The 10,664-nt window shown below is 38.6% G+C and overlaps 1 pseudogene; it reads left to right on the top strand.

The window, feature by feature from the left end:
- Positions 1 to 5,324: 5,324 nt before the first annotated feature.
- Positions 5,325 to 7,706, top strand: LOC101721385 (ribonucleoside-diphosphate reductase large subunit pseudogene; annotated as a pseudogene).
- Positions 7,707 to 10,664: the final 2,958 nt, after the last annotated feature.

Genomic DNA, 10,664 nt, shown 5'->3' with positions numbered 1-10,664 from the left:
CTGAAGGACATCTGGGTCTTTTTTTTTCTAGTTGAGACTATTATGAAAAGAGCTGTTAGGGGCATTCATATACAGGTTTTTGTGTAAACATAGGTTTCAGTTTTTCTTTGTAGTGTTATCTTATAGTTCTTTAAATTTGTATTTCTCTAATGGCTAAATGATACTGAGCATCTCTTTGTGTGCTTATTTGCCACCTGTGTATCATTTTTAGTGAAATGTTAGTTCAAGTCTTTGTCCATTTTCTAATTGGATTATTTGTTTTTCCACTATTGAGTTTATATATTTGACATATGAATCTTTGTAGAATATGTGCTTTGCCAATATTTTCCTCCCAGTCTATAGCAGCTTATCTTATCTTTCTTTCAATAGGATTTTTCACAGAGCAAAAGCTTCTAAACCTCCTGGGGTCCAATTTATCAATTTTTCCATTGATAATGATGTTTCAGATCCCAAGGATTGCTTACAATTTTTTTCTAGAAGTTTTATAGTTTTACATTTTATATTACATCCATAATTTGCTTTTGCATAATATGTGAGTTTTAGGTTGAGGTTCATTTTTTGGCCTGTTGCTCTTGCACCATTTGTTAAAATGGTTATCCTTTATCCACTGATTAGCTTTTGAATGTTGGCAAAAAACAGTTGAGTAGCCCATTAGCAATAAGTATACTTAGTGCCTGATCTTGGCTTCTAATATCATTGTACAAGACAAAGAACCAGGGCACCTTGGAGACATGGCTCATGCTTGGATTAGGGCAGGAAATATACAAGATGATCCTAGAGCATTTTATAGTATCAGAAATTGAGAAAGTGATTAAAAACAATAACAAACAACAAAAGTTACATTGATGAGGCTTTGTCAAAGGAGCATGGGAGCCAACTGAAAGAGCACCCAGTGGCCAAAGATGGAACCATTTGAGTAACAAAACTTTTTAAAAAGTAATATTGGATTATAGCCCAAAATATAAGATAAATGCTCATGAATCTATCTGAGATAAAAAGATTGAATTACCAGATATAGTGGCACATGCCAGTAGCCTGAGCTACTCGGGAGGCTAAGGTTGGAAGATCACTTGAACCTAGGAGTTCAAGGCCAGCCATGCTACCTAGGGAGACACTGTCTTAAAATAAAAAAACTATACAAAGGGGAATAAACATTCCCTTATGCAGAATTACAACTAATTTAAAACCTAACTCCACACTGCATAGGTGTGGGTGGCCCATAATGACTTCCTTCTAAAGACAACAATCTGGAAAGAGTGGAAAAGCAGATTTTTGCAGAGGAACTTGATAAACACTCTCCTCCAGGTGATCAAAGTCAACATCAGCAGCCATAAGTCACATTGATAGCATATATTCTTGATATGATATGATATGATGAAAATGACTCTTTACTTCAGTAATCTTCCTCCAATAACCCATCATTCAGGACTTATCTTGAGAAAAATAACAAATTTCCGTACCAGGGCATCCTACAAATTAGATGATTGGTATGGCTTAACACTCCCAAAGTCAGGGCTGGGGATTTAGCTCAGTGGTTCTGCCACCTGCCTTGCAAGCACAAGGTCCTGAGTTTGATCCCTGGCACCCCCCTCCAAAAAAAAAACAAGAAAAAATTGCCAAAATAATGAAAAACATGAGTCACAGCCAAGAGTATTTTATAGTCTCAGAAATTGAGGAAGTGGAGAGGAGGTGAACCTTAAGGGCTGCCATACCACCACCCAGTGCCAAGGAGCAGAGCTGCCCCCAGCACAGAGGAGGTGAACCTTCCAGGTCACCATACCACCCCCTTCCCCCAGCACAGAGGAGGTGAACCATGCAGGTGCCAGCAGCACACATCCAGCCCCTATCCCCATTGAAATGAGAGGCCATGTAAACAAGTCTCAAAACCAGACTTCCAGATCACCTAAAGCAACCCCAAAGGGAAACCAGATGGAACAATCTGATACTCAACCATCTGGACTCCCTGAACTGGCAACAAAAGAGGGTCTGGAAAAAATGAAATCAAAAATAATTTCTCACATAACAGCAGAGATTGTGCCCATAGTGCAAGACATGGTTAATAAATCTAGATAGGACACAGAGTAAAAAAAATAGAGGAGCTGAGGAACATGATGGAATCCCAACATAGGAAACAAACAGAATCCATAAAACAGATGCAAACAGATTTCCAGGACATTAAAAACTCCATTAAAAGTTTATGCAGCAGAATGAGCCAATGTGAGGACAGAATTTCAGATAGAGAAGACAGGATTGCAATTAGTGACCAGGAAAAGAAAAATTTCTTTAAAATAGTAAGGGATCACAAGAAATCAATCCAGCAGCTGCTAGACAATGCAAAGAAGAATAACATAAGACTGATCAGAGTCAATGAAGAAACAGGAGAGAGTGCAGATGACATAAAAACCTGTTCAGAGGAGTGATGGCAGAAAACTTCTCAAGCAGGGGAAAAGAACTTGACATACAGATAAGGGAGGCATATAGGACTCCAACTAGCATTGATCAAAAAAAATCTACACATAGGCATATAATAGTTAAGATTGCAGAAACCCAACAGAAAAACAAAATTCTACAAGCAATGAGAGAAAAGAAACAAATCACATACAAAGGGAAGCCCATCAGAATCACAGCAGACTTCTCAATGCAAACCCTCAAGGCAAGAAGAGCTTGGAGTGATATATTTAAAGCCATAAAGGAAAACAACTTCCAACCCAGATTGATGTACCCTACAAAACTATCTTTCAAAATGGATGGAGAAATAAGATACTTTCATGAGAAAGAGCACGTTAGGAACTTCATGAATACCAACCAGCACTCCACAAAATTTTACACAATATCCTAGGAACAGACATGGAGGATCACAACCCCAGGAAGCACATCAGAATGAATTGACTGGGCATGACAAGAAATTAAAAGCAAAGGGGGCGAATCCAACAAAAAGAAAAAGTCATGACAATAATAACCAATACGTATCAGTTATAATCATCAATGTTAATGGTCTCAACTCACCAATCGAAAGAAATAGACTGGCAGAATGGGTCAAGAAGCAAGATCCAACAATATGCTGCACACAAGAAACACACTTAATTCAGAAAGAAACTCTTAGACTGAAACAAACCCCAATTTGAAACTATACCGCAAAGCTACTGTGATAAAAAACAGCATGGTACTGGAAAAGAAACAGACCTGAGGACCAGTGGAACAGATTAGAAGATGCAGAAACAACTCCAGACACACTCAGCCGTCTCATCTTTGACAAAGGAGCCAAACACCCTCACTGGAGGAAAGATAGCCTTTTTATTAAATGGTGCTGGAAAAATTGGGCTTCAACTTGCCAAAGATTAAAACTAGACCTATATCTCTCACCATGCACTAAACTAAAATCAAAATGGATGAAAGATCTAAATATTAAAACAAATGCGGAACTGGCTGGAACAAAGGTTAGGTAGAACTCTTGAAGACATTGGTGTAGGAAAAGATTTTATGAACAACACCTCAGTTGCCCATGAACTAGCACAAACAATTAACAAGTGGGATCTCTTCTTATTAAAAAGCTTCTGCACAGCAAGAGAAACCACCTACAGTGTGAAGAGACAATCCACAATGTGGGAAAACATTTTCACCTGCTCTTCCTCAGGCAAAGGTCTACTATCTAGAATCTATAAGGAACTTAAAAAAATCAGACCTCCCAAATTTAAAGTCCCAATCTAAAAATGGGTCTCTGAAATGAACAGATATTTCTCAGACAAAGAAGTAGAAATAGCAAATAAGCATATGGAAAAATGTTCACCACCACTGGTCATTTGAGAGAGGCAGATGAAAACAACTCTGTGATTCCACCTCACCCCAGAAAGAATGGCTGCTCTCATGAGATCAACCAATAACAAATGCTGGTGGGGCTGTGGGGAACGTTGCTCCACTGGTGGGAGTGTAGACTGGTGCAACCACTGTGGAAATCAGTATGGAGATACCTCAAAGAACTAGGACAGGAAGTCCCATTTGACCCTTTCCCAAAGAATTAAAAGAATCGTACCATAGTGATATATGTGCATTCCTGTTCATAGCAGCACAGTTTGTAATAGCTAAAACTTGGAAGCAGCCCAATTACCCATCAGCTGGAGACTGGATCAGAAAATGTGTTTTTTTTAATAAAATGGAGTACTACTCAGCCATAAAAAATGAGAAATTAGAGACATGTATAGCTAAATGGATGCACATTGAGGTGATACTCTTAAGTGAAATAAATAGGATACACATGTAAATACTGAATAGTTTCTTTAGAGAAACTGAAAGTGTAAATAAGGACTAAAAGATATAATAGATAATGTGAAATAGGAAGAAAAGGGGCAAAGGGGAAGGGGAAGTGGGAGGGGTAGGGGAAAGGAAAGAAGAGAATGGAGTTAATATGAGAAAAATAAAAAATGGAAAAAAGGTCTTTGTAAATAGGGAGCAATGGAGGGGTTGAAGGCGGGCAGGGGAATGGGGAAAAAATAAGAATCAAGAGAGATTATGTAAAGGTGCAAATTTCCAGTGATGAATGTCATTATATTGTATACCTAAAATGTACCAATAAAATTAATTTAAAAAGAAAGGAATTGAGGAAGTGATAGAAATAATACCAAACAACTAAAGTCACATTGATGGACTTAGATCCTAAGGAGAGAAGACAACTAATAAATAAAAAATTTGAATACCCTATGGACATCAATTAATATTGATATTTTGATACTTTTTCTTTAATTATAATAAATGTACCACACTTATGTGAGATGCTAATAAGGGAAAGTGGTGCAGTGTATATGGGGAACTTTGCAATATCTGCCTAATTTTTCTATAAATCAAAAGCTGTTCTAAAAAATATAATCTATTTTAAAAAGTCAGTTGGGCAACCTGGGCATGGTGGTGCATACCTGTAATACCAGGACTCTATGAGGCTGAGGCAGAAAGATTGCAAGTTTGAGCCCAGGCTGAGCAACTTAGTAATTTAACAAGACCTTATCTCAAAGCAAAAAACAAAAAATTTTTTTCAAAAGGGGTTGGGAGGTTTTGTGTGTCATGGGTGACAGGAGCGGGAAAAAGTTCAGATCTCCACGCCTCTGCTTGGGTAAGGGAAGTGCTGTCTGTGCCCCCAGTTCCATTCCCTGCACCAGAGCAGTCCCTTGGAGTCTAGCCCTTCACCCTCTGTTGCAGTCTTGATTCCACTGGGGCTTCAGAGCTGCAGCCTGATCTGGAACTCTTCAGCGCACCAGTCATTCATTAGCTGTGATGCATGTGATCAAGCAAGATGCATGTGATCGAGCGGGTCATGTTTGACAAAATTGTCTCGAATTCAGAAGCTTTGTTATGGACTCAATATGGACTTTGTTGATCCTGCTTATATCACCGTGAAAGTAATCCAGGCCTTGTACTGTGGGGTCACCACAGTGGAACTGGATACTCTGGCTGCTGAAACAGCTGCAACCTTGACTACTAAGCACCCTGACTATGCCATCTTAGCAGCAAGGATTGCTGTCTCTAACTTGCACAAAGAAACAAAGAAAGTGTTCAGTGATGTGATGGAGGTCCTCTACAACTACATAAACCCACATAATGGCAAACATTCTCCCATGGTGGCCCAGTCAACACTGGATATTGTTTTGTCCAGTAAAGATCGCCTGAATTCTGCCATTATCTATGACCGAGATTTCTCTTATAATTACTTTGGCTTTAAGACTCTGGAGCGGTCCTGTTTGTTGAAGATCAATGGAAAAGTGGTTGAAAGGCCTCGACATATGCTGATGAGGGTATCTGTGGGGATTCACAAAGAAGACATTGATGCTGCAACTGAAACATATAACCTTCTTTCCGAGAAGTGGTTTACTCATGCTTCTCCTATTCTTCAATGCTGGTACCAACAGCCCACCACTTTCTAGCTGTTTCCTTCTGAGTATGAAAGATGACAGCTTCTAAGGCATTTATGGCACTCTGAAGCAGTGTGCATTGATCTCTAAATCTGCTGGGGGAATTGGTGTTGTTGTGAGTTGTATTTGGGCTACTGGCAGGTACATTGCTGGGACCAATGGCAATTCTAATGGCCTTGTACCAATGCTGAGAATGTATAACAGCACAGGTCGATATGTTGATCAAGGTGGAAACAAGCATCCTGGGGCATTTGCTATTTACCTGGAGCCTTGGTATTTAGACATCTTTGAGTTTCTTGATTTAAAGAAGAACACAGGAAAGGAAGAGCAGCATGCCAGGGATCTTTTCTTTGCCCTTTGAATTCCAGATCTCTTCATGAAACAAGTCGAGACTAATCAGGACTGGCCTTTGATATGTCCAAATGAATGTCCTGGTCTGGATGAGGTTTGGGGAGAGGAGTTTGAGATGTTGTATGAAAGTTATGAGGAACAAGGTCATGTTCGCAGAGTTGTAAAAGCTCAGCAACTTTGGTATGCCATCATTGAGACTCAGACAGAGACAGGCACCCCATACATGCTCTACAAAGATTCCTATAATCAGAAGAGCAACCAACAGAACCTGGGAACAATCAAATGCAGCAATCTGTGCACAGAAATAGTAGAGTATACCAGCAAAGATGAGGTTGCAGTTTGTAACTTGGCTTCCCTGGCCCTGAAAATGTATGTCATATCAGAACACACATATGACTTTAAGAAATTGGCAGAAGTCACTAAAGTCATTGTCCGAAATTTGAATAAAATTATTAATATAAACTACTACCCTGTCCCAGAGGCACACTTATCAAATAAACACCATTGCCCCATTGGAATTGGGGTTCAAGACCTGGCAGATACTTTTATCCTGATGAGATATCCTTTTGAAAGTCCAGAGGCCCAGTTATTGAACAAGCAAATCTTTGAGACTATTTATTATGTAGCCCTGGAAGCCAGCTGTGATCTAGCCAAGGAGCATGACCCATATGAAACCTATGAGGGCTCTACAGTAAGCAAAGGAATTCTTTGGTATGAAATGTGGAATGTTACTCCCACAGACCTATGGGACTGGAAACTTCTCAAGGAGAAGATTGCAAAGTATGGCATAAGAAACAGTTTACTTATTGCCCCAATACCTACTGCTTCAACTGCTCAGATCTTGGGGAATAACGAGTCCATTGAACCTTATACTAGCAACATCTACACTCGAAGAATCTTGTCAGGAGAATTTCAGATTGCAAATCCTCATTTATTGAAAGATCTTACAGAGTGGGGTTTATGGAATGAAGAAATGAAAAATCAAATTATTGCATGCAATTGCCCAGAGCATACTGGAAATTCCTGATGACCTGAAGCAGCTTTATAAGATGGTGTGGGAAATCTCTCAGAAAACTGTTCTCAAGATGGCAGCTGATAGAGGTGCTTTCATTGATCAAAGCCAGTCTTTGAACATCCATATTGCTGAGCCTAACTATGGCAAGCTCACCAGTATGCACTTCTATGGTTGGAAGCAGGGTTTGAAGACTGGGATGTATTATTTAAGGACAAGACCTGCAGCTAATCCTATCCAGATCACTCTAAATAAGGAAAAGCTGAAAGATAAGGTAAAAGCATCAAAGAAGGAAGAAGAGAAAGAGAGGAACACAGCAGTCATGGTATGCTCTTTGGAGAACAGAGATGAGTGTCTGATGTGTGGATCCTGAGAAAAGACTTAGAAGAAAACAGCACATCTTCCTTAGCCCAAACACTTGAGCATAGATAGGCATAGTGAGTTTGCTTAAGATTATATGGCTTTGCTGGACCATATTGAAGCAAAAGGAATAATTGATTTAAAGTACTGTTTCTATTTGTGTGAAAGTAATGATTTGAAAAAAAGACTTGACATATTGGGAATCAAAGTAGAAGTTTTAAATGCAAAAGAAGTTATTCTGGAAATAGGAAGTGATTTAGTAAAGTTCATCACACACTCCTTTTCTGATGACCTCAGTTTGGGTAAGGAGACTTGAATTTTGCTGCTTTTACTGATGGATTCCTATCAGCAAAACTGGATGGTATCCTATGAGAAGTACTGATAGGACCTTTATCTAGATAAGGTTCTATAGATCATTCTGAAATAAACTTTTTAAAGTGTTTAAAAAGGGGGGGGGTTGTTGGGAACATAAATCAGTGCCTCACATACCCCATACACACACAAATCAGTCAGGCACATTTGTATAGCTCTGTTTCTGGGTTCTGATTCTCTTCCATTGGTCCATTTGGCTAAGCTTTTGCCAGTAAAACACTGTCTTTATAACTGTGGTACAGTCAGATTGACACCTGTCTAAATAGGCCTTAGGATTGGGGGAGTTTTTGCTCATGTAAAAAAGTTATTTTTAATAGAGTTTGAGATCATGCCAGTGTATCAGAGAGAACCCAGTGACTGTGAATGCTCAGCATGCCCTGAGACCTGTTGGTAGGTTTGCAGAAGGAATGGTGATTTAATAATTTGGTTAATGAAAGTTGGTTACAAATGTTTCTATTATTTTTATTTCAGGGCTTTTTCCTTGGTTTGAAAGTACTCAATTGAATTAACATTAGTTACTTGGAGGAGGACTACTGTATATTTACAAATTTGGGTTGTTGGAGGTTAGTGGACTGGATATTGGATATAGCTTTTCCTTCCAGATTTTTTCCCCCAAGCTATCCTTTGACAAGCCAGATCTCTTCTTATATAGCTGGACTTTGTACCAAGAAAATCCTTAACCCCTGCCTTTTACTGAAATTTAACTTGTTAATAACCTAGTGAATTGCATAGTCCCTGTGCATATGTAAATTATATTTTTACCTTCTCTCCCTTTTCCCCTCCAGATCTCTTTCATGACATTTTGGAATTTGGGTTGATGAGCTTCTGTTCCTTCACACCTTCAAACTAGTCTGAAACTGTAATGAAAGTATTCCTAGCCTTACCTCCACAAACCTCTTTGGCAGTCTGGTAAAAACTATGGATCCTTTCATAAAATAATGTTCTAAAATCTATTTCATAAATACAGATGATCAGAGAGGAAATCATTTATTGAAATATACTTATGAAAATATAAAACAAATGTACAGCATTTTTATTCTTTATTTTAATTAATTAATTTATTTATTTTTGTATTAAATTCTTTTATTGGTACATTGTAGGTATACAACACAATTACATTTCTCATTGGGAATTGTACCTTTATATAATGCATCTTGGTTCTTATTTTTTCCCCATTCCTAGCCCTCCCTTCACGCTCTCCACCCTTCCCTATTTACAAAGACTTTATTTCCATTTTTTTCCATTTCTCATCATTTTTTCCTTTCCCTTCTTTCCTTTCCCCTGCCCCTCCCACTACCCCTACCCCTTTGGACCTTTTCTTCCTATTTTACATTATCGATTATTCATTCTAATAATTGGTACATTTTGGGTATACAATATAATGACATTCATCATTGGAAAGTTGCACCTTTCCATAGTCTCTCTTGGTTCTTATTTTTCACCCTTGCCCAGCCCTTCCTTCAACCCCTCCAGTCCTCACTATTTACAAAGATTTTGTTCCTATTTTTCCATTTTCTCATATTAATCCCATTCCCTTCTATCCTTTCCCCTAGCCCTCCCACTTCCTTCCCCTTTGCCCCTTTTCTTCCTATTTCACATGACCTATTATACATTTAGACCTTATTTACACTTTCAGTTTCTCACACCAGAGAAACTATTTGGAATTTATTCATGTGTGTCCTATTTATTTCACTTAAGAGTATCGCCTCAATGTGCATCCACTTAGCTATAAATGTCTCTAATTTCTCATTTTTTATGGCTGAGTAGTACTCCATTTTATAAAAAAAACCACATTTTTTAAATCCAGTCTCCAATTGATGGGCATTTGGGCTGTTTCCAAGTTTTAGCTATTACAAACTGTGCTGCTACGAACATGGGTGCACATATATCACTGTGGTATGATTCTTTTAAATCTTTGGGGAAGATCCTCAGCAGTGGAATAGCGGGGTCAATGGGACTTCCAGTCCTAGTTCTTTGAGGTATCTCCATACTGATTTCCACAGTGGTTGCACCAGTCTACACTCCCACCAGCAGTGGAGCAGGGTTCCTCTTTTCCCATAGCCCTGCCAGCATTTGTTATTGGTTGATTTCATGATAGCCATTCTTTCTGGAGTGAGGTGGAATCTCAGCATTGTTTTCATTTGCATCTCTCGAAGGACCAGTGATGTTGAACATTTTTTCATGTATTTATTTGCTATTTCTACTTCTTTGTCTGAGAAATGTCTGTTCATTTCAGATGCCCATTTTTGGATTGGGTCTTTAAATTTGGGAGGTCTGATCTTTTTAAGTTCTTTGTAGATTCGAGATAGTAGACCTTTGTCTGAGGAAGAGCAGGTGAAGATTTTTTCCCACATTGTGGGTTGTCTCTTCACACTGCTGGTGGTTTCTCTTGCTGTGCAGAAGCTCTTTAATAAGAAGAGATCCCATTTGTTGATTGTTTGTGCTAGTTCACGGGCAACTGAGGTGTTGTTCATAAAATCTTTTCCTACACCGATGTCTTCAAGGGTTGTACCTAACCTCTGTTCCAACTGGTTCAGAGTTTCTATTTTAATATTTAGATCTTTAATCCATTTTGATTTTAGTTTAGTGCATGGTGAGAGATATAGGTCTAGTTTTAATCTTTGGCAAGTTGAAGCCCAATTTTTCCAGCACCATTTATTAAAGAGGCTATC

The sequence above is a fragment of the Heterocephalus glaber genome, unplaced genomic scaffold, assembly GCF_053883595.1.
Source record: "Heterocephalus glaber isolate CG9 unplaced genomic scaffold, H.glaber_assembly_v1.0 deba00001504, whole genome shotgun sequence".
Classification (NCBI taxonomy): Eukaryota; Metazoa; Chordata; class Mammalia; order Rodentia; family Bathyergidae; genus Heterocephalus; species Heterocephalus glaber.
Note: the sequence above shows the minus strand (reverse complement) of the source record. Positions and strands in the feature narration are given on the sequence as shown.